The sequence below is a fragment of the Sapajus apella genome, unplaced genomic scaffold (assembly GCF_009761245.1).
Source record: "Sapajus apella isolate SASKATOON/1434 unplaced genomic scaffold, GSC_monkey_1.0 scaffold47, whole genome shotgun sequence".
In the NCBI taxonomy this organism is placed as follows: Eukaryota; Metazoa; Chordata; class Mammalia; order Primates; family Cebidae; genus Sapajus; species Sapajus apella.
Window position 1 is genome coordinate 11,573,263 of NW_022436987.1, and position 24,104 is coordinate 11,597,366.

At 34.4% G+C, this 24,104-nt stretch overlaps 1 protein-coding gene across 7 annotated transcripts in view; it reads right to left on the reverse strand.

Annotated features, from left to right (window-relative positions):
- Nucleotides 1–24,104, reverse strand: part of SOX6 (SRY-box transcription factor 6) — a 655,463-nt gene that overhangs the window by 438,865 nt on the left and 192,494 nt on the right. Inside the window, exon 1 of one of the 7 annotated variants that reach the window (XM_032241040.1) lies at nt 294–1,656. The exons of the other annotated variants lie outside the window; for them this stretch is intronic. The gene's annotated coding sequence lies outside the window, so the exon portion shown is untranslated. Of the gene's footprint in view, nt 1–293; nt 1,657–24,104 lie in introns of those variants that run through there. 7 annotated transcript variants of the gene reach the window in all.

The window sequence follows — 24,104 nt, forward strand, 5'->3', positions numbered from 1 at the left end:
GTTTTAGTAATCATTTATCCATGCCCACTTCCTTGTTCTTAATCACAAACCTAATCATGCATTTTTATAAATATTCAAAATTAAATATATTTATCTACTTATGTAAATACTTTTTAGTTACCATCTACCAATAGCATGTATGGGGATCTCATTAACAAACACATTTAGAACTTTTTAGATTTGTTACAGCAGCTTGTAAATTCATCTTAGACTTAATTGTTTAAATATATCAACATTCTAATCATTTTAAAAAGTGGATATAAAAGATTAAATCCAAGTTTTGTTTTACTTACCAAGCTCTGCCATTCCACTCCGCTGCCTGAACAATATTATCAGCTCTTCGGATACTCATTCTTGCTAAGTAAAAGGATATTTCTTCTCTAGCTGGATTAATAATCAACTTTCTAGATAGTTCATTTGTAATTCTCTTCTGGTTAACCCTTAGCATTACAGCAGTCTGCCCAATTCATGCTAATCAATTTATGAAAGTGGAAGGAACGGGGAAATTTAATCAGGCAGGTATCAAAAGGAAAGTAAAAATGAGGGACAACTTAGATTAGGCCCAAAAGTATAATCAGCCTTACCTTTTTTACACTAAAAGGTATAAATCTTTGTTAGATATTATAAAAGCATTCAGGTCATAAACACAAGAAACAAGATACATGAAGAGAAAAACCTAACAGATTTACAGCACACCAGTCCAGTGCATACCAGCCCATGTTTATTGCTTTCTTACATGCAGATAAACAAAACTCAGCTCTGTCACAAGACATATATTTTTCTCTTAGTAGAAAGGTCTGACTTTCAAATTCCAAATGCCCCCTCTCTCAACAGTTGTAGTGACATGTCCCTTTATCCTACAATAAATGTCATCCTAGGTTTTATGGAACTTTTCTGCAAATTCAATCTATAAACACTTGCATCAGAATAACTTGGGATGCTTGCAAAAAATATAGACACCTGACCCCCACATGATAAGTCCTAACCACCCAAGTGATTCTTACATACCTCAAAAGTTAGAGAGCCAATGCTCTAGGACCACCTTAAATTCACCTAAGAAGGACTCCAACATAATTCCTTAGAACGCAGAATAAAATTATATACCTTATTGCTCATTTGACCTTGACCTTTTGCCTTCATTCCAATAACTAAGATTCCACCTTGTTTTTCTGTATCTGAGTGCCAGTAGTCCATCTAAGACCATGACCATGCCCTGGCCTCTTAGCTACTTATCCATTTCACATTTCTGGATGTGAATAAGTAAGTCCTATTCACCACAGCAGATATGGAACAGAGTATTAAGGGTCTACTAGGATAGGAACAGCCTCAGGAGAAAGTTAATACAGCAGCAGACGCAACGTATTAGCTAAAAGATTGGACAATTGACACCAAAAACTATACTCCATTACAGAAAAATACTAGAATCTGTTCTTTAACTCCACTTTTTATCTATGGGTCTTATTGAGGCCTAGCTACCTATGTCTCTAAGTACCACTTACCCTAGATTTTGTTTTCCTTTTTCTGCTTTATGAAACTCTAATCTCCTGTTTCATGTCTTTCCTCTATAAGGTCAAAAGGCAGACATGGCAGCCAATAGTTTCACAAATTGCTACAAAAGGCCATGTTCATAGCCAGAATGAAGGAAAAGATAAAGACTATAAAAAAAAAAAGAACCACAAAAAACTAAAGGAAAACCCTTGAGAACCAGAATGAATAGCAGACTGAAATAAAATTTAAAAAAAATAAATTCTAACCATTTATTTTCATTTTCATAGAATCTTTCAAGAAAGGTCAACAAAAAGATGATTTAAAACATGATTATGAGAGAAAGTTAAAGTGACTAAAAGAAAAAAAAACAGTACTGAACTAGTACAACTCAGAAAACTTAGATTTTTTCATGGTCTTGCTTCCACTTCCTAGATTTATGATCTAGACTAAGTCTCTTAACTTTTCTGTGCTTTGGTTCCTCATCTGTAAAATGAATATAATAAACCAGGTCCTGTGTGTCTCATAGGGTTATAATTTAAAAGGATCATGTTTATTAAAAAGCTTTGAAACTATAAATACCATATAAATATAAGGGATTACTGTAGCTATATAAATTGCTATTGTATAAAAGATTTTAATTAACATACCCACAAATAACTTAAAGTGGTAATATGTTTATTGTTTTATGTATTTTTTTTTCAAGAAACTGGATCTCACTCTATTGACCAAGTTGGAATGCAGTGGCACTATCATAGTTCAATGCAACCTCAAATGCCTAAACTCAAACAATTCTCTCACCTCAGCCTCCCAAGTACTATATTATTTTTAAAGAAAACTATAAACCATACATAGTGAAAAAGCAAATAGAAGTTTGTAAAATGTCTTTCCTAAGGAAATTTTAAGAATATGACCAATATTAGTTAGGGGAAGACTAAGGTAAAATCATCCCAAAGTACAGATAAATAATCAGATTAACCTGAGTTTGCCCAGTTCAGACCTAAGCCTCAAGATTCTTACCAGAAGGACTTCCAGATGAGGAAGGGGATTATTTGGAGTGATACTGGTGACATTACTCATCTAAAACCATCCACCTACCTAAAGACAGAGTTCAGACTGACTTGAAGGGGTAAAAGCTTGGGGTATTTGTTACAAGGCATTTGACTTCATCCAACATTGGCCTAAGATTCAATCAAGTGCCGTGCTTTGATTTAACTGGATAACATGTACATGTTCAAAAGGAGAAGATGGAAGTTTTAGCCAGTACAAAAATTGGTTGATGAGAGTTGCCCATGTGAAGAAAAAAGGATTCTGAAACTGAAGTAAGAATGTTGAATTTTTAAAAAGTTTCACTTTTTAAAGTTTCAATAAACCATTCAATAAATGTCGCTGAACATGTACAATGTTCTAGGCTTTGTTCAAGACATTGGGGAATATAAGCAACAAAAACAGTCAAACATTATCTGCCATCATAGACCTTATTATACTCCAGTTGGACAGAAAAGTGATAAATTTAAAAGATACACAAATTATGTAGTATGTTCAGTTTGAAAAAAGATTCTGGAAACAAACAGAACAGTACTAGAGAGAACAGGAATGTTTAGAGGGCTGCAATTTTATATAGGATGGTCAAGGTGGATCTCACTAAGAAGACATTTAAGCAAAAACTTGAAGGAGGTGGCAAACTTTGGTGAGATCATTATAATACAATCATAGGAGTTATTTTTCATCAGTTTTAACAGTTTTACCACTTTAATAATAAACAAAATATTCTTATAAGTGGACTTTTGTACTATAATATTGAAAAGTTGTAAGTCAGTAACGTAATGGTAAAACAAATTGTGGTACATCCATATGACAGTATAAGATGTAGTGATTTAAAATGTTCTGCAAGACTATTAACATAAAAAAATTCAATTAGTTTTTAAATATAAAAATGTACCTACAGTATGATCCAATCTTGCAGAAATTTTTTTTCATTTGCTCAACTATTTTTTAAGTACCTTCTATGAGCCAGGCACTATTATGGGCACAAGAGAGAGGGCAGTAAACAAGCTAGACATGTTCTTTCTTCTCATATATACATAGATAAAACACTTACATGAGATATACCAAAATATTACTAGGAAGTAAATTTCATAATGAAATAATAAGGTAAAATTATGGGTTATTTTATTTCCTCCTTTATGATTAAATACAGTCCTAAATTTCTAAATACTTTCTGAATGGTTCCAAAAATAAACTATGGCCTTTATATTGATCTAAATATTATAGTCCATATTTCTTTTTGTGATATCTGTGTTTGCATAAAGCACAAATTTGCAGTCTTACAATATTCTGCCAAATGTATATTACATTTTTCAATCATATACAAATTCTTATGTCTCATAACATCTAATGAAATTGAATAACATTGGGTCCCTTTCTACAAATACAATAACTAGGAAAAAGAACAGTTAACTAATTTACCACACTAGAAATAGTGTTCAAATTGTAAATTATAATAATGCTTATGAAAGTATCTCACACAGTGCCTGGACCAAGAAAGGTTTGCAGATTCTGGATCCTATGCTAGTACCTTCCCAGTTATGCTGGAGTTTGTTGTTGTTGTTGCTGTTGTTTGTTGTTTGCTTTTGACAGGGAAAAAAAATCTCCATTTATTTAAAATGGAGTTTTCATATTTACCAAAAAAAAACTTATCTGAATCCCAAACCCCACCACCACTACCAGATGTTAGCTTTATTCCATCTCCCCTCAACCACCACAACGACCAATAAACAAGTTAGACATGTTTTTATAATGCTTTTCCAGTCTTCTTTTGATTTCAGTGTTTATATATAAACCAGGTAGCAAATGGCAGCTGTCTATCTCTAATTAGTTAAGTTGTCTTGGGCAAGTCATTTCAACTTTCCAGTCTCACTTTCTAAATTTCTCAAATATAAGATTTGAACTAGGAGACCTCAAAAGTCATTAAGCTCTAAAGTTTCATTATATTACTTTAAGTCTATGAGGTAACTACAATAAATCAAAGGAACACAGCTTCTCAAAAGAATAAAGGCTACAGCAATAGGATGGTTGGCTAGAACAAGAAAACAAAGACCAAGGATTAAAAGAGAATTTGAAAATCTCCCCAACCCCCTGGACCAAGTCCAGCTTCAACCACACAAAGGTTTTTTTGGAACAATAGAGAAGAAGTATGAAGGTTTCTTAAATCATTAAGAGACGATTTTTTTGCTTAGAAAAGATAAAGTACACTTGTTCCTATACACTTTGTAGTTCTTAAAACATACATACACACATCACCACCAACAACAACCCTAAATGTTTTAATATTGATGTGGAAGGAAAATACAAGTCACTCCTTTTGCTGAAATAAAGTGTTTTAAACTCAGAAAGGGTGATTTTGTTTTGAGGGTTTAAAATATGTATATATATATATATATATATATATATATATATATATATAAAACACTGCATTCGCTCTTTTTCTATTGCCTCCTCTGTATACAAACCCCCCAATAGCTCTTAAATTTGTGGCATTTTCTTATGTACATATAGAAAAATTTGTGTCGCTATTGCAGCAATATCTAAACAGTTTCCTGTAAACTTTCTGTGATGGAAGCCATAGAATTTATGATAAAACCCTGTAGAGTGGTGAAACAAATTTCTTTCATATTTATCATTCATTTTATTCAGTGCACATTTGAAGGAAAACCTTTTAAGAACACCAATAATGTGAGAAAGCTACAACAACTAAATTTATTGTTAAGTATCACATCACTGCTGTCCTGGGAGTTCAGGAAGAAAGCTTAAATCACATTTCCTAACACATTGGAGAGCTTCCCAGAGTTGTGATGGCCCAGAGAGGCAAGCCACCCAAAGCATACTGGAATCTCAGAGATGGTGACAAAGAAATATCGCTTTGTTTAATAAAAGCAAACTGGAGTTACCCTTTCATATTTTTTAACAAATACAAACTTTCTCTTACCCCATTTTTCTTCTTTCCTTCCTCCACCCCCTCCTGTTTCACCTGACTAAACTGTAGGTATTTGTTCCATCACCTGACTTATGGGCTGGCTAGAAATATTAGAAAAAAAACAATCTACCATTGTTACATGAGACAACAACCTTTCATGTCCTTGAAGCTCACCATGACCTTTCATCTTTCCTATCCCCAATGGTCTCTCCTAACAACTAAAACTACACTCAGTTGGGCTGAATTCCAGATTGTCATAAAAAGAACCCTGTCCTTTCAAAACAAAACCAATTTTTACACCAAGGTGGGGGAGAAACACAAGTCCATTGTTCCCTCACAGATGGAAGTTGGAGTTACTAAGGCAACTGCTCTAATCCTCCTTTTTTACCACCTTTTTCACATCACTGGCCTATCAAGTATGCTACCTTTTAACTCATAAGCTCAAAAGCTGGTAGTCTAACTGGCTGCCCTAATTAGCTACGATTTTCACACTACAGACAACATGATGAGCTAATCGAAATTTGCAAAATAATGACGTACCTCCAGCAAATATTCCTCCTCCTGAGGCCCAGTCTTAGAATAACAATAATGAGACCATTATTAGAGAAGGGCATTAAAATGCTGCACTGCTGCTAAACAGAGAACTTAATTGTTCTGGTCTTGTCCATTGAATCAACAACCTATTGTTGTGGACTTGAAAAATAAAGGACTGGAGAATGGGTGCCATGATGATTGGTCTGTGCGGCCATACCGGCACTCTGTAGAATTGTTTTCTTTTGAAACTCTTGATGGACTAGTAGTTTTGTTTAAAAGTAACATAAAAGGCGATTGTCTGGATAAAAAGTCCTATTTATTGAAATCCTTAGAAGCAGTTGCATGGATTTGTTCGTGACCTCTGAGATAAAAACATAGTGACCATAATAACACCATTTGTAGAGAGCCCTGTTACCACTGCCTACAGTAACATAAGATAAGAGACAGTCTTTTCTAACTACAGTAGGAAGGAAGGAAGTACTTCTGAGCAGAAAGCAAGAATGATAAAAGGTCAAATACTGGATAAAGCTCATTAATCACTGAAAGGGAGACCTTAAAAAATAATGCTAATTTAAGAATTCCGTACAATTGCTACAGATTCAATCACATGTAAAAAGGCACACAGCTTGTTTTTTCTTTTCTTTTCCCACTTTTGAGCTTCTTTCCTTTGGCAAAAAAAGAATTAAAATAAAATTATTATTTAATAACTAAAGCAAGATGTCTCAGGATAACCTGGAGAACGAGAAACCCAAAGGTTTCTAGATAATTATTCTCATGGCCATCTCCAGTCTACATTGGGAATAACAAAATACTGAAGTTAAAGGTTAACTAGTGTAGGATTCTTAGCTGAAGAAAAGCACTGTTTACACACTGTAAAGGTGTCTCCTACATGGAGACAGTACACGTTTTCCGTAAAGTCAAACCAAGATTTTAGTGTTGAATTGTGGAAAGGGGACATACTTTTGTTGTTAGTGGGTATTTGGGGTGAGGGTCTGTTTGTTTTTTACAAAGTGAAATCTGCATTATATAAAAATGTGTTAAATTGTAAATAAGACCTCTTAATTCATTCAGTCTGTGCTTTGCTTCATTTATCTTCATCTTGTTAGGCTAAATTAATTAACAATCTCACTGTTGTACACTTTCTCTTTTCATTACATCAAATAATGGCCAGTATATTAAGAAAGCCCTCACCAGGGGAATTCTGCAATACTACTGCTAAGAAGAGTTTCTGTGTAACAATGTAACAATATTCAATTTCAGAAGCAATTATTAAATGTACTGTTATTGTTAACAACCAATTAAGCACCTAAGTTCTTAATATGTTATCAATAGAAAGCCATTTTTTATAAAAGCAAAACTAAAAGTGGCAAGACACTTTAAAAAGGAAAAATAAATCATATTGTATGCCCACAACCAGGTTTCAACATGAACTTCACCTAAAATAAGAAGAAACACATGAAAATTTGACAGGTATGTTTTCACAGATACAAGACAACATCGCATAAAAGGTTTAAAAGACACACCCCAAGCTATTCTGCTCCTTGCTGTGAAATGTCTAACGTGATAAATGGGATGATTAGAATTTCATTGATAAATCCCATTATTTTAAATCTATAAGAATGAAATGTTCTAAACTCTTTTGTAAGTTTTCTTTTCAACCTGAAACTCTGTGGCATATGGAGTTATGCAAATGGACAAAACACTAAACCTCTTTTTAATCTTTTCCTTGATCAACCAGTGCTTCTTTCTCCAATCACAGCTTTGTGCGTGATATCTTTCTGCTAGCATTTCTTATTTAATTAAAACAGACACTGACAGAAGGACATGGATTAGTACTGTAATGATGCATTTACTTAGATTAATCGGAGGCTCCTTTTAGAGTAATGGCTTAAACAAAGAACAAAAGGAAATTGTTATGAAACAGCCTTTTATCCCAGGCAAAGGTCGCATTATGAGGTTTTTAATTTTGTCAGCTTCTGTTATACTCTGCCTTGCTAGTGGAACATGAGAAGTGCTTTTACCCCCAATAAAGCCAGTTATTATAAAAACAGCCATTAAAGCTGCAAATTAAAATGTCTGATTTTTAAAACAGGTTACTTAGCTTTCAGAATACTCTAATTAGCATGTTGTACATTGTTGTGAGGAAAAGAAGACTAAAATGCTAATGACCTACCGCCAGGTGACCACACTGCTGTGCACAATAATAAGGACCTTTCCAAGTAATATGATGAATTAACCAAGTACAGGTCCCCCATCTAACACCCCTTCTCCAAATACAGTTTCAGATGTATGGAGGGCCATGATTGTTTGGATATGTTCAGTAAGGCCCTAATTCTGTCCAGAAGACTCTCAGCCAGCTACTTTTCATATAATCACTAAAAGGCAGACTTCTTGCTATTACAAAAGAAAGTAAATGAAATAGCAATACTATATACAAGCTGAACTTAGAAAAGGCAACTGTCATCTGACTGCAAAGCACAATGAATTAAAGAACCATGCCCCAACAAAACCAACTCTTTGTCTCTTTTCATCCAACCTTTCCCAACCTCTCCCTTATCCCTCAAGTTGAGCTTGCAGAATATAAATGGAGCTAAGGTTTGAAAGCTCAGTCTTTGTTCATAGCGCTATTTTTACGCCATGTTGTCTTTAACCAGCTCAAAGGTAAATCAAGTTTCCTTTTTCTAATCGTTGTTTTTGCCTTGTTTTACTGAACCCACCCACTGCTACCTCTCCTTAGTCAAAATTGCTATCGACAAAGGATATATTGTCCTTTGCATTGCCTATTATATGAACTTACCTCAATTACTTGCTTATGTATAGGTATTTTCTGCTTTATCTTTCTTTATGAACTAAATAGTTCTGTGCCCCATAAGGGTACTATACATTAGGTTAATATGTGGACTGAATGGAAAATATCTTTAGAATTCCCCACAGATAAAACATAATCCACTTTAAGTCAAGTCTTATGTAAATACTCCTGAGTAGCTTGTTCTAGGAATTTCTTGAAACTAACATGAAATGTTGTCATTGGAACAACAAGAAATCACTGACAATCATCAGTGATATCTGTCCCATGGACTCCTTTAAAAAGGAGGGTTGTTTGAGGTTGTATCAATTATCTAGAGCCAGAAGAATGCTACAGGTTTGCCTACTCCAAAACTTAGTGGCTTAAAACAATAAGTATTTATTTAGCCTGTGCATCTGTAGGTCAGCTGGACCCCTCTCTGGTTACAGCTGAGCTCACTAACATGTCTTCTGGGTGGCTGGCCTTAGCTGGGACTAGTATGATTCAGCTCTGCTCCATATGTCTCATCCTCCAACAGGCTAGCCCAGGATTGTTCTTCTATAGTAACAGAAAAGAGCAAGAGTGTGAACAGAAATCCACAAGTGCCTTTACAAGCCTCTACGTGTGTCACATATGTTAACATCCCATTGGACAATGTAAGCTAAATGACTGATCTCAGAGTCAAGTCATGAGGACAAATTCCCTATCAATATTGGAAGGGCACTGTAAAGTTTTATGGCAAAGGTCATAAATACAAGGAAGGATGAAGAAGACTGGGGCCTTTAAAGTATTCAGTCTTAGCAAAGAGGTCAAGGTCATTTGATGACTCCCTAAGATCTTCAGCAGAAGCTTCTGTTTTGTTCCATTTTAACTAATGCTATCTACATAGCCACTAAAAATTGATGTCATTTTTATTTTAATAAGTGAGAAAAATTCTTAAAAAGTTAATTAACAAACAGCCCCATTATACTTTATCTCCATTGACTCCCACTTTAGAAATTACAACTATTAAGCTAATCCTAAAATGTGACCTATACAAGTTTGCCATTTATTTTTGTGTACTACATTATTGTGAATCAGTTATACCTTAATAAGAGGTTTCAAAACTACAAACATTTTTGTCTCAGATGCTTCCCTTCCACTCACAGAAGCAGCTAAGTTTGAGGAGCTATCTAACAGATACTAGACCCAGAATTTTGTTCAAAACTGTGTCTTAGAAAGTATAGGCAGTTTTATTCCACAGAATACCAGAAAACAGTATTTCATGGCCCTTTACAACACCAGATATAGCCACAATAGCAGTGAAAATAAAAATTCTTTTGAAGTCCAATCCCTATCACTTACATCCCTATTGTTCCTCCAAGAGCTTTGTCTATGAAAACGGAAAGCAAAGTAGCCCAAAGACACTACATGAGAAGGTGTCCTAGAGTAAGATAATTAAGAAGCTAATTTTAAGCTTTGCAAATTTGTTGTTTCTATAAAACATCAATGAGGAAAGTATCCATGATGACTGCATCAGTTTCCCAAAGTTAATCTAACAGGGTTTCTACATATAGCTTTAGGAATATATCTCGAGCCAGTTATGTCTTTTCACTCACAGACACATATCCGGCAGGAATAGGAGTGATTATTGGGCAGAATTCCTAACCCCTGTGGCAAGGGAAATACTATACTATGGCACCACTCAACAATTATCCCTCTGAGCAATTAAAATAACCAGTGAAGTGGGTCTCCAAAAGGAGCCTTCAGCCATTCCTTCATTTGAGCCAGCACTGGCAATGAGGTTGTCAAAGCTGGCACTAACACCAGAGGAACAAGAAATAAAGGCCAGCAAAGCTCAATCTTGCATCCAAAGATATTAAAAAGGAAACTAAATGACATGGAGAAGACGTTCTTAAGAATTAACTAATACAGAAAGAAAAAAATAAATAATATAATAAAATCTTTTTTATTACCTTTTCGTTTTTTCCACATTCCTTTACAACTTGTTTTAATAATAATTGTTTTAAAGCAAAGCCCTAAGTGATGGTTTGCCTTTTATAAATAAGAATGATAACAGGCAAGAATGCAATTTGTCCTATTTTTCTAGTGTTCTGATCAACTAACTCCTCTCACCTGGTCTTTAGCAAGTATCAATCATCAGAGTAGTGATTCAAGGTCATGGAAAAGAGCAAAGCTAATTGGTCCATATAAAAATCAAGGCTAGCATTGTGCCTTTATTAACATTGCATTCTAAACAAACAATAGGCCCATGGTCAGAAAGCTGTACTAATTCTTCTCAATGGAAGCAGCTTAGGTTTGACTCAAAATTTCCTTTAAAAGTCTATGCTTTGACAGAGAGGCAAAGAGAAACAAAAGTCCTTGGATATCAGAAAAGGAAAGGGCCATAAAGAACAAAGATGGAAAAGGAAAGCTCAAACTCCTTAAGAACATTGTCTCTACATATCCATTCACTTGATTCTATCATTTCACGCATATATATTTCACACGCATACATATATCTTACCTGGTAAATAGTATATGCTTAAAAATTGTGTTGATTAAAATTATCATACAATTAGAACAAAAAAAGTAAGCATACTCTCTTTAAAGAAATTACATCATCAGTCACATCAGATAGTTAAGAAGCCCCAAGTTTAGAGTTCCTAACATTAGTTTTAAACTATTTTTTACAGGATTAAATAAGATGAAATATGGGTCAAATCATATGTGAAGCTACAGCTACCTCCCCAGATTTTTTTTTTCAGAGAGATAGGGTCTCACTATGTTGCATAGGCTGGCCTTGAACTCCTGTTTTCAAGAAGTCTTCCTGCCTCAACCTCCCTAGCAGTTGAGACTACAGACACACACCACCTCCCATCCTGATGTTTTATAGAGATAAAAATATGACTAAAACTAACCCCAAGGAAAGACTCAGATAAATAATGAGGTCATAAATGGCTTAATGCAACCAATGGGGTAATTGTGGGGCCTGAAGAAGAAGTTATACCCTTTTGCCTTTATAAAGGACATTTGGTAAATAAACAGACCAAGTAAATATCAGATCACCTTTAACTTCGGTGCAAGAGCCTTTTTCTCTGTTCATTTAATACCTTCTCTGATAATCAATATCTTCCCTAACTAATGCCATCAACATGCTATCTTCTTAATCCCAATTGATTAAACCATAGGTCTGACAAAAAACAGTCAAAGATAATCACCAAAATAATTGCATTGCTATGACAGAGCCTTATGGAAACAACCTTATTCTTTACCAACATTTTCTCTATCCCCAACTTTCTTCTTGCAGTCCCCCAAACAAAAACAAAACAAAAAACAAAAACAAAAAAAAAAAACAAACAAACAAATAAAAAAAAGCAGAGGGTTAAAGGGAACCAGCTATGTTAGGTTTGTGTTTCAAAATTCTTTAAAATTAAAAATACTTTTCCTCCCATTTAAGAGTTTTAAGTTAAATTGATTGCAAATGCCTCGAGGAGAGGTAATATCATGAGTTTCTTCCACAGTAAGACATATATGACTCTCAACTCATTTCATAAGGCTAGAATATCTATCCTAGATTCCAAAATAAAATAAACACACTAGAAGAAAATTACAGACTAACCTCATTTATGAACACAGTTACAAATATCCTTTAAATGTGAACTAATTCTATTGTGCAAATGAAAATCCACTAAGAACAAATAGGTTTTGTCCTGGTTATCCTAAATGGTTCAGAAAATCTACCAATAATACCATATTCACAGATAAGGGAAGAAAAACTCTATAAGCATCCCAACAGATGTAATAGATACAAGATAAAACCTACCAAAAAGTGTACAATTATTGGTAAAATTTAGGACGTACTGCCATCAAAGACAGGAACAATGTCTTCCCACAGTTTAATTTTAAAAAAAGAAGCTTCAGGCTAATTTTAAATAAAATAAGTTCAAGAGGAAGACTATCTAAAATAGGGCCCAATTATATAGAAAGACAAAAACCACATGTTTTCCTTATAGGTGGAATCTAAAACAACTGAACTCAATAGAAGCAGAAAGCAGTAGGTGGTTACCAGAGGTTGGGTGGGGATGGGGAGGAATAAGGAGATGTTGGTTAAAGAGTATAAAGTTGCAGTTAAGCAGGAGGAACAAATGGTAAGTATTTAAGGTGATGGATATGTTAGTTTGATGCCACCATTCCACACGTATACATTTCACATGCATACATATATCATATCACAGTGTATCCGAAAATATATATATGATTATAATTTACCCAAAAACTAAATAAATAAATTTTGAAAAATTTTAAATCTTAAATGAGTTTAAAGTAATAAAATAAAGTAAGGCCAAAATAGTAGTAATGACCCAAAAAAGGTAAGACACACCAGGGCTTCCCTAAATGCTTGTGTAGGTCATAACGAGCTCTTTGTGGTGGGAAATATTTATTATTTAACATTAAATAAAAAACACACAATGACATCTATGCTGTAATTGCAGTTATATTAAATTAGTTTTTAAAAGATATGAGCAAGGAGCCAGGCACGATGGCTTATGCCTATGATACCAGCTCTTTGGGAGACCAAGGTGGGAAGATTGTTTGAGCCTAGGAGTTAAAGACCAGCCTGGGCAGTGAAGTGAAACCTCATCTCTACAAAAAAAAAAAAAATTAGCCAGGCGTGGTGGTGTACCCCTCTAGTCCCAGCTGCTTGGGGGAGCTGAGACTGGAGGATCACTTGGGCCTAGGAGGTCGAAACTGCAGTAAGCCATGATCACTCCACTGTACTCTAGCCTGGACAACAGAGTGCGAACCTGTCTCAAAAAAAAAAAAAAAAAGATATGAACAAGGACTGCAAATAAGCAGGTAAAAATGAAAAAAGATGATATACTGTGGAAGTATATGAGAGATTTTATCTTTTTTCTTGTTGTTTTAATATAACTTTTAACCAAAAATAATAATAATAAAGGTGCATGTGATTACTGTGTGATACTCTCCTATGAACAGTTTACGGTAAGGGAGATAAATAGACAGTGAGAGACTGAAAAAAAAATCACCACATAGTTGGGTTAAAGGAACAGGAAAGGAGTAGTGTCAGAGAAGGTTCTTCCTAGATGGAATTTTATCCACTTTAAATTGTATTTGGTCTAGGTTGCAAATTTGGGGTCATTTGAGGAAAGGGGAAATTCCACATCATGACTCATAGTAAAACTGTAAAATCTACGACCTCTGAGAAACTACACCCATATAACTAGGTGAGCATGCCATTCCAAATGTTTTGTTGTCCCCATGGACTTTCAAAGTTAATTGGCTTCTTCAATTTTGGCTTGATCTTAAAATTATTCTAATGAGGCCCTTACTCTCATAAACTAGTTAGCACCCCAATCTTTTCCTAATGAGAGCATCAACGCCCAAGGGACTTAGATCTGAGGCTCTTATAACATATCTATAAGGGTTAGGGAAAAAACTGCCAACTTAAGACCTTGGCACTTAAGGTTTGCCAGGTAAAAAAGACCAAATTTGATTGAGAATATACATCTTTTAGTTTAATGGATAACAAAACAGGATCTTACTTAAATGTCAGGATTTTTTAAGCAATAAGATCTTACTACAAAATGGTTCAGCCTGTGCTTAAGAGGGATAATTAAACTATCAACCTAGTCTTTACATGCGTATTTCAATATAGAAACATAAACAAAATGCAGACCTCCTAAAAAAGCAAGAAGTCTAAATTAAAAACATTACCCCTTAAAAGGTACTTACCAAAGTCAAGCAGAATTTTCATAGCTATATTTGGAGAATAAATTTTCTTTCAAACCCAGATTATGCTTTCTAGCTGAACAGCAAAATGTGTACAATATTCATTTTTGTTTTGTTTTCCAAACTAGTGAGATCTCTAATTTGAAGCAAATCCATTAAAGTTGATCTTAAGTATAATTATACATTAATGAAAAGGATTAACATATGAAAATGTCACAAGCAGAGAATATTTCTTAAGAGCATAGACAGATAAAGTACTGTCTCCAATTCCTGTTGAACCTGTGTATCTAAGAAAATAACAAATTGCTACAAATAAGTGAATATCAAAAATATAAGCAAATTTCAACTTCTTTTATTTAGGAAAAAGGAAAACTACATACGGAAGGCTATATATAGAAATTCCATAAATCTGCCCTATTTTCAAAATAATGTAAACTAAAAGTCTGGATTTTATCTGTTTTATCTATTATCTATTTATATCATCTCATGGCATTTTAGTCTTTGACAATGCTAGTAACATTATTTCAGCTAAAACTATACTTGTTTAAACAGTAATGCATTTCATCATATCACCCATATTCATTTACCCTCATGAAAAGTAAACTATAATAAATTGCAAATATTAGGTGAGCCAATGGACATCAAAATATTTATCGAAATCAGATATATCCATATATGCATCTACCATAACAGTCCTGCAGTCAGTTATGCAACTTTGGCTGTATTCATTACAATACTTAGTTGTGCAGCTGATTAAAAAAAAACTCAAAGTAGCTTTTTTTAATTAAAAAATAATTTGTTAGTTGGGCACTATGGCATGCACCTGCAGTCCCAGCTACTCAGGAGGCTAAGGCAGGAGGATCACTTGAGCCTGGATCACTTGAGAGCAGCCTGGGCAATACTGTGAGACCCCCAACTCTAATAAATAAATAAACAGGCAAACAAAAAGTAGTTTATTAATTCACCTAATTGAAAAGTTCTGCCTTCTAACACAGCTAGACTCAGTACTAAAATGGCACAGTTAGGAAATTGGGTTTTCTCCTCTTCTCTCTCAGGCAGGCTCTCCTCCTTCAGTGGCAAAGACGACTATCAGAAGCTCAAGGTTAGAAACCTCATTAGAAAGACAGTGCTTCCTTCCCAATAATTCCAGCAAATATCGCAGGATTAAGTCTCACTGGCCTGGCCTGGATAGCATGTTTATTTCTGAACCAATCACTGTTGTCAGGAGTATGAAATACCCACTCCCTATGACAGGAGCATAAAGGCAGATCCACCTCAACCACATGAACCAAAAGTGAAAGAAGGGTTGTTCCCCAAAAGAAAACCAGAACAAACGCTGCATAGTGAAAATACTAAACAGCATAATTCGTAAGAATTTCTTTTGACAGTAATTATGCCAGTGAGGTAATTTCAGAGGAAAATAGAAAAACAATTGCAAACTTCATTTAATAGCACTTACACAGCAAAAATTTCTTTGAATTGTTTCTAGTAGTCCCAAAAGGGGGACAAAATACATGAATCTAGCAATTCTTAAGGCAAATTAGAATAAAAGGATTCTTTTGATAACTTTTTGTCCCTTCTCTTACTTCAGAGACAGCTACTCCAAATACTCATTCCATCATCCCTTTTCACTAACAAGTCTAAATTCTTAGAACTTTAGCAAAGATTTAAAAAGGGCTATCTACCATCTCCAAAAATGTATATTTATGGATCCTCAAGCCATATAAAAACTGCTTAGAGGCCACTATAAACATGAATGAGGATCCCATATAACTTAATTCATTTATTTTAATTTTTATCTGAAAAGACTTCTACTTCTTTTTTGGGGGGGATGGAGTTTCAGTTTTGTCGTCCAGGCTGGAGTGCAGTGGCACAATCTTGGCTCACTGCAACTTCTGCATCCTGGGTTCAAGTGATTCTCCAGCCTCAGCCTCCTGAGTAGCTGGGATTACAGGCACCTACCACCATGCCCGCCTAATTTTTGTATTTGTAGTAGAGATCAGGTTTCATCATGTTGGCCCGGATGGTCTCAAACTCCTGACCTCAAGTGACCTGCCCACCTCAGCCTCCCAAAGTGCTGGGATTACAGGCATAAGCCACTGCACCCGGCCAACTTCTACACTTTTAAATGCATATACCACAAAAGTCTAACTTTTATTGGCCGTTAATATATTGGGTTGAGTATAGTCCTCCAATTCTTTCCTGAAAGGAGGGTTTTACATGAGGGACTGGAAGGAGAACATAAATGCAAAAGAAGCCTGAGCTAACTGGAAAGCCATTAAAAGAAAGAACGGCTGAGGTACCAAAAGCAACATTCATTGATGTCAAATTCATTCACCCATTCATTTTGTGCATACATTCAAAGCACTGACAATGAGCAAACTACTGTGCTAGAGACCATACAAAGAAACATGCCATAGTCCCCACTCCTACAAAATCATAACTGGCAGTGGGAGAGAAGAAGCATGAGCAGTGATAATGACAGTGACATGCCAATTCCATCTTCTTGTTTTCCCTCATTGAAAGCTCCAGATTTTGTTCAGGTCTCAGGATAAATAACACTCTTCACATTCTTTAAATTGTTTCATTTAACTCATCTGCAAATTCAAGAAACTACTTTTTGCATAACTCTCAGGATAACATGAAACTAGTAAATGCTAGCAGCACATATAAGAAAAGCTAAATGTAAGAACAGCAATGCAAATTTGGTAAACTATGAAAAGATTTAGGAATATGGAAATTTGCAGAATTTGTCATTAATTTCCTTGGCAATTATAAACTGAGTGCTTATTGAATAGTGGGCATTACATGTTGTCATGTACTAAGATGAAATTAGACTTAACATCCTTGCAAGTTTAAAAAAAACACACAAAAGTTTCCATCAGAAACCAGTATTAATAAAAAAGACTGTTCACAAAAATTACTAAAAAGATAAATTGTGACAAGAACAAAAAGAGAGAGACAAAATGCTATAGTAGTTCAGATCATAGATGTGAGATCACAGAAGACTACAAGTAGCTAGTCCTTGAAAGATGGATGAAATTCCTACAAGTAAATACGTAATTACAAATTATACAAATTTCCATATTCCCAATTCTTTTCATAATTTACCAAATTTGCATTGCTCTTCTTACATTTAACTTTTCTTAAATGTGCTGCTAGCTTTTACTATTTCCATGTTATCCTGAGGGTTAGGCAAAAAGTAGTTTCAAGAAGTATCCCAGGTACAAGAAATGACATGGAATATATCAAGAAAATACAAACTCCTTCTATTTCAGTCAGTTCCAAAGTATCTGTAGAATTTTGGATGAAGATAATATAAATAGAAGTTATTTTGCAATATTCTACATTTTAATGCATTATATTATTCAATATTAGAAGATTTTGAGAGCTATAAATAATGCGTTAGAATACTTTGGTAGTCATTACATTCACAATGTACAAAGAATGGAACTCTTCAAATGTGTCTGTATTGCGCATTATATGCAGAAGATACCCAAGATACATGTTCTTTTTTCATTATTTTTATTTTGCAAATGACTAATAAAATATGAAGCCTCCCACATGTAATGGGAAGTATGTTTGAATGTTTGAGAGCCTAGACATGTAAATTACCTGCTTAACTCAGCATGTAAATAAAAATAACTGGGCCCCTATAGAGACTTTTGTTACCTTGTGACCAGCAAATAAAATACAACTATTTATTAAGTAAAATAAGCCAGGCACAGAAAGATAAATACTGCATGTTCTCATTCTTATGTAGGTGCAAAAAAAAAAAAAGCTGATTTCATAGTTGAGTAGAATAGTAACTACTAGATGATAGGAAAGGTAACAGGGAGGGAAAAACAGAAAGAAGTTGGTTAAAGGATACAAAATTACACCTGGATAGGAGGAATTTCTATAGAATACCGCATTGGAGAATCTAGTTTTCTATAGCACTGAAGGGTGATTATGGTTAACAATTTACTGCATATTATTAAGTAGCTAGGAGAGAGCATGATTTTGAATGTTCTCAAAACAAAGAAGTGATAAATGTTTGAGGTGATGGATATGCTAATTACCCTCATTTGATCACTACACATTGTATACCTGTATTGAAATATCACTGTGTACCCAATAAATATGTACAATTTTAATTAAAATAATATGCACAAAGAACACCACGGAATACACAGGCAGAATAATCAATCATGAGGAATACCAGCAAACTTCGAGATTATCTGGCAATCTAAATGGCATGTCATTGAGGAAAATAATAGCAAAGAGAATATTAAAGAAAAAAAATGCCTCCTGGGTATATCAATTCCTGGGTTAAAAAAGTAAAGTTATGAGGAACACTGGTGGGATTTGGGATTCTAGAGAGTCCTTTGATTTTAAATATTCAGCATAAAGTTTAGCACATGTGACTTCACAAGGAATTTGTCCCAATATGTAGCTCTTTAAAGAATATACACTTACTCTTCTGTCTACCTCTCAGTACAATGAACATGATCACAGTACTTACCCCATACGGCATTAGCACCACAGTAGGCTAACAGAGCACTGGAGACAGTCTGCCTATCACATTTACTGTGGTTGGCTTGAAAAATACACCTTCACATTTAGACCCACATGATTCACAATCAAACTTTAATAGAAAGAAAACCACGTTCAGAGAAAGACTTTTGCCAATCTTCCTGTAGACAGAAATGCCAATTTTTCCTACTGGTGAGCATCATGCTTCTAGCAGTATTCTTTAGCAAAGGAAATATAAAGCAACATATAGGTACAGGATTTTCCAAGAAGTCTCTAGTCTGTCTGGAACTACAAAAATTATTTATTCTGAATTGTAGGCAGTCTTCCAAGTATAACATTTTAGAGGATTCCACTGCCTTCTAAAATATCAGATTTGGAAAACTGAATGCTACCTGAAAATTCTTGAAAACAAATAATGGCTAATTTGTACCAGCTTTAAAAAAAAAGGAAGTCTGAAAATCTGTCCCAAATTATTTAAATTAAGGAGTCTTCATTTCAACAGGTTACCAGCTAATCTCAGAATTTGGACTTCAAGTGTCCACAATACTAAATCATTCTCAGCAGCATCTTTCAAGAACTTTATATTCTTCTCTTGTTAACATTTCCTATACTTTCACAAATTCACTCAATTATTCATTCAACAAATATTTATTAGGTACTTACTATCTGCCAAGAACTGTAATTGACAAGAAACCAGAGGTATTTTTCCACTTTGGGGACTATGAAATCTTGACAGAATATCACAACAGTGTCCCATAAAGCCACTACCAAATACTTTAAATGTCAACTAGTAATTGGATGGGCAAGATGGAAAACATAGAGACAGAAGTATTCAATAGAACAATGCCTTCCTTCTACTTTTCATGTTGAAGCATAGAATGGAGTCAGAACCCCCTATGTAAATTTGATGTCCTTTCATACTGGACCAGTTTAGCTAACCTAACTAGCCATCCTTGGTGGGAAAGTGGAAGTACTGTCCTGCTTGAAGAAAGATAATGAGTTGCTTTTGGTGAGGAGGAACTAAGCAATAATACATAGAACAGGAAAATCCAAATGTGCTTTGTAAAAAAAAAATCCATAGATTGTCACTTTCAGGCTTACTATGACTATCTAATTAACAGGAATGCTAATGGCAAAACATTTACGTTGGGTTGCATCCAGACTGCAACTGCATTGCCTCCTAGCTATCCATACCTCTAGCCCATCCTATCAATGGACAGCATATTGTGTTTTCTCTCTGAAATGCCCAGACACAGGGCCAGAATGCCACTAATTCAGCAAAAATTCACAGCTGTGATTGGTGTAATAAGGGGTAAAGATGTCAAAAAGATCCTTGGCAGGGCAGGCATTTACAACCCATGAGCCAGTTCAGGCCTGACAGTTGATGCCATAGTCTCTAGATTTAAGAGGATTCCCTTTTCCGAGAGGACCAACATCCATACTAAAAATAGACAGAGATGCAATAGGATAAGAACCAGAATGCAGCAGTGGGAAGTAAGAAAAGGAAAATATTTTACTACAATCTTCCAGTAAATTAATTTGGGAAAAAAATTAGTTTTAGAATAGGCTTCTAATTTTCATATCTGAATACACATCACAGTTTTTAAAAGTTAAATGTCCTAACTATTTTTATAAAAGAAATATAAATATAGCCATGGAACACAATTGCTTAGAGCTTATGCAGATATTGGTTTACATAATTTTAAAGTGTTTTGTCCATTATAAATTATTTCCCTTAGTTCATTCTGTAACCAGCACTCTCTCCCTGGGTAAGACATTTTGAAATATTTAAACAAACTTTAATATTCCTGATGCTAAAGCTTTTAAAAGTATGATGAAATTATTTAAAAATGTACATTTCCTCGACTACTCATCTAGGTGGGTCCTTGTACATCATTCTGTGCTTGTGAATGTTAAGAATCTTTCAGTTGTATGTTATATTCACAGACATCTAAAAATGTGTTTTGCCTTCCCCATATAGTACCACATTCTGATAAAGCTCTGAAATTGCACATAATGCAGGAATCATGCTAATTCAAACATAGAGACCTTGATCTCAAGTACTCCTGAAGTCAAAGGTATTTTGAAATTCATAAAATAACTAATTTTTAAAAAGTAATATGGTAATCATCATTAGTTCATTTTCTTCTTCTTTCTATCACTACAAAAAGGAGAAATAGCCTAGGATCCAAATCCATTGCAAGAAATTGGAGAATTTAAGATCAAGAATTTTTATCTTGAGAACACAGGACTGGTACTCAGACAATGGTAGAACTACAAGGGAACTGTCAACTTAATACCATTGAATGTTTCTACTGTCAAGGCAGAATATAACAATTAGCCTTAAGAAAAGTGCATCAGGAATAAGAGAAATAGGAAGAAGTAACATGTAACTCGAGGCTGACTTCAATCTGTCAGAGTTCTCTATATATTCCTAACAGCATTCAATGAACCAGCTATCCTTAGCTCTCTCAACTATAACTGTGGGATTAAAGTAAAAAAAACAGTGGTAGACAAAAACAGAAGGAGGGAGGGGGTTGGGGGAGGGAGAGCACCTGAATGCCAGGCTTCAAACAGTTAAGCATGGGCACCTTCAACTAACATGGAAAGTTAAACAGAAATTTTTTACAAGCTGGCACCCGCTCACATAATGAGATGCATTGTCAGTCCTCACTAAGTGAAATATTTGTGTTGCCATGCAGCTAAACAAATGTCTTTTTTCACTTTCACTTAAGACAGTCTCCCACTCCTATTTCTTTGAACAGTAGAGGCAGTCCTAGCTGGGTAACATGTGCAGTCTGGGCAGCATGTTTCCTGCTGCCTCACAAAAAGAGTATTTATATTAACATTCTAGATTCATTGGGAATTATGGAAACTCCATGCATTAAAGTCAATGTAAAATTTCTGCAATTTTAATATCTTCACTTATCAATCAATGCAACTTGGCACACATTCAAGAGTGTGGCAACATTTTTTTATGCCATTTGCACATTACTATTCATAATGTTACAACGATCTCCTGTATAAAATATGATGAATTCACAAGTATGATTATCAAATTTATGGTGTGTGCTCACTACACCACACATTATGGTTTTATAGCTTGTTTGCCCTAAAGTAAAAAAGATTTGCATAGAGTTTAAATGAGTATGGTCTATACAAACTATAGTTAAAATATTATTACAGTTATATGCTTTTCCATATAAACTAGTAAAAAAATCATATTTCTTTCTTCTTTAGGGCAGTATTTTATTACAATTAAATGAAAAGCTTAGCTCTGCTATTTCTCTGAAAACAAAATCAAGACCAAAAGAGATACAGTTCAAGGATTAGACCTGAAAACCATAGTGAGAAATTTAAAAAATAAAAAACAATTAAATGCAAAATATCTTGTTTTCTCTAAAATAAAAACATTGTTTCTGCAAAAAGAAAAGAAAAAGACCTTCCCAACTACCTGACATCTAGATAATAATGACGAAAAATACCTGACGTCTAGATTACAATGACATCTAGATAATAATGATGAATAATATAGTTGGGTTTTTCTTATTCATAAACTGCTACTTGGGGCAACCTGTTATTTTAAACCTCATTATCAGAGCCCTTCCCATACTATCAACACCATGACAATAGTTGCCCTCCAGCTGCCTAACTCAACATAAGGCTCCCTGTACCTTATAAGTAGTTTTCCACAGAGTTCAAATTCAAAGATAATTCCAAACAGCACTTCTCTTTGATTTTAAGAACATCCCTACATGAGAGGGGGTAAGGTGACAGAATGGATTTTTACATTCTTTCTTAGATTTCTCAAGGTAAATCAAACTCAAAAGTAATTCTACATTCTGTTTTTAACATTAACTGGAAAATATATTTTATCTAGAATAATGTACAGCTAATTGACAATTGTCACGAATGTTATTGTTCTCTTCTTACTCTGACCTTTTTAAGCTCTTGCTTCAGTGAGAAGTTAAACCATGCTTAAAATAAACAAGACAACATAAAAGAAAAGTATCCAGGATAAATATAAATTGAGAGAAAGGTCAAAAAAAGACTAAGACTGATGTGCTACAATTATTAAGTTTTTTAAAAGGAAGATACATTTATTCTTCTTGTCTAATTCTGGATTGCATTTGCTTTCCATGAGTATTTGAGGTGAATATTTGAAGAAAACTTTGTAAACCCTTCCAACCAGAGACAACAGCAGCCGACTAACATTTTTCAAAGGGAAGTCTAAAATAAGTAAAAATGTGTATTCCTTTCCATTCTCATAAAATTTCAACATTGAAGCTGACATTTAAAGATGACTAGTTTCTGTGGCAAAGGGATATGTTCAATACAACTCACCAAATACGTTTGGGCAGAGAACTGTCTGATCTAATGTTAATCTCCTCAAGGGAAAGACAACTAGGGAAAGAAGGTAGATAAAAGGTAAGATTGTTAATCTAGAGGATTTCTCACAAACTAGTTTTTAAAAAATATTTTTTCTTCAGTGTTAGGACTCCTCATATTTATATCACTAAGCTGGGTGAAAACTTAATTTTTGTATTGTATTCTTCAACCTCTCCAGAATATGAGAAAACTCTATTGCTTATTAAGATGTAAACTTGGGCCAACCACTGCTTAGAATACAGCATTGTTTGGTTTATCCCACATCTACGTCGGGGTCCTTTATCAAAGATATCCAAGAGTGGGAGAGACAAAACAGACTAAGGACATTATGTCTTTCAAGCTCAGCAGCATTCAGCAGATTCCTGGGCCTCCAAAGCCTAATATTTAGCTAAGACTTATACAATCAGGTAAAAGGGGCAAGACTAGTTAGCAGGTGTCTTATTCAGGTAACAAAGAGAATACTTTAGTGACAAAGTGAGGAAAAAAATGGCAAAATTGACACAAAGCCATTGAACCATATTTCCCTTTTTGCTCTCAGAACTTACCATCGAGTCTAACAGGGACATTATCCATATTCTTGAGTAAATATGAAGATAATTGTACATATTTAGAGGTACACCAAAACACACCAAAATAAAGTACTTAGAAGAAATCAGCACATACCTGTTAAGCAAGATAACTTATCTG